This window comes from Oncorhynchus mykiss, chromosome 25, assembly GCF_057628025.1.
Source record: "Oncorhynchus mykiss isolate SJ-2025 chromosome 25, ASM5762802v1, whole genome shotgun sequence".
Taxonomy (NCBI): domain Eukaryota; kingdom Metazoa; phylum Chordata; class Actinopteri; order Salmoniformes; family Salmonidae; genus Oncorhynchus; species Oncorhynchus mykiss.
Window position 1 is genome coordinate 38,777,501 of NC_143046.1, and position 1,539 is coordinate 38,779,039.

Genomic DNA, 1,539 nt, shown 5'->3' on the forward strand with positions numbered 1-1,539 from the left:
TTGTAGTTCGATATTTTTAAAGCCAAATATGTTGTTTATGGGGTTTGGAATGTTTAAATCATGTAATTTATTACTATTCTAAACTTTCCTATATATCTTATTCTTTAACATTTGGTGTTGATATAAAATACTTAGCAATGCTTGACATTTGAAATCAATCCTTTTCCTATGTTTTTACTTGTTCGAGTGGATGGCACATATGTTTTTGTATGTTATTTGTTTGCTTTAAAGTATTTTGCTGTTTGTATTTCTTTCTGTCAAGGATCAGGATCGCGGCCCACTTTTTAAAGGAAAAAAACAGTTTACACTCCATGACACTCCACTACTGTGTTATTGCATACGTTTTGCTATGAGAGGAAAATAAACCTACGTATTACATGGTCAAAATGGTCGTTTAAAAATGCCAAATAATAAGGGTGCCAAAATGTAGTGCCAGTAGGTATGAATATCGTAGTCTTAATATAATCAGTCACTGTCATCAAGTGAATGTAGTCACATTTTGTGCGTTTTGTTTCTTGGTGTACAGTTTTATGGCTAAGAGTTATATTTCAGCAACTTTTTTTTCATTTTAATTTTTAAGTTAACTCCACGTACTTTGCATTAACCTGAGTGTAAATTAGCATCAGTTGCATGTTGTTACCTCAAATGCATCTCATTTCTTTTTGACAATGTGCATTTCCATTTTAGTGTTGAAGTTGTGAGACTAAATACTTGATGGGAAATAGGAAAGTAGAAATATGGGTATTTTTTATGACAAGTATGAGTAATATCCACTAAAACGTTACAATCCCTCCTCAGTTTATATTTATATTTTTTTGTCAATTACATGCAGTACTTATACATGCGGGTCATTTGGCGGTGACGGATTTTCAATATCAATTATTCATAGTAGGATATGTTTCAAAACAAACGTGTTACATTTTTGGATAGAACACATCCCGCAGTAGCTTTATTAGGTAGGAGCTTTGAAACAGCTTTTACAGACATGCACCTCTGATTTAGGCACACACGGAAGGTTCCAGAAAGACCATCGTTACTTTTGCATTTGAATAACTTGACCTAACATGCGATCACGTCCTCTCCCATATGTAAAGGGAGGCACACAATGTACTATTGGTATCACTGTTGCTTTTGTTGTTGTAATGAACAATACAACAGTAAGTTATCTTATCACCGTCATCATTGCATATCCAGACTATTCTCACTGACATTTTCTATATGGAATGTGTGCCAACTTGTTTATTGTTGGGATTCTTTCGAAATAAAAAGTGGCTTTCTCTTGTTATCATTCTGTGTGTTGTGTCTTCACTTTACCAACAGTCTTTAGCATATGTATTGGTGTGTTTTCTATACCTTGCTTCTGTCAAGACCATCAAAAACAGACATACATTTGTTTTGTCCAGCAGCATCTCAAATATCTTACCAACCTGCAGAACTTTTCCCCTCCAAAACCCACATGGGTGAAACCCACAACACATTGTTTAGACTTGGCCTTCTGTTTGAATGGAATGAAACAATATGCCAGCTCAGTGAGCCCAC

General features: G+C 34.7%; 1 protein-coding gene across 10 annotated transcripts in view; it reads left to right on the plus strand.

The window, feature by feature from the left end:
• LOC100499599 (glutamate receptor 2) overlaps positions 1-1,285 on the plus strand; it is a 70,917-nt gene extending 69,632 nt beyond the window's left edge. For all 10 annotated transcript variants that reach the window (XR_016491703.1, XR_016491701.1, XR_016491702.1 and 7 more), the window contains one exon: positions 1-1,285. This exon is cut by the window's left edge and continues 765 nt beyond it. The gene's annotated coding sequence lies outside the window, so the exon portion shown is untranslated.
• The last annotated feature ends 254 nt before the right edge of the window (positions 1,286-1,539 follow it).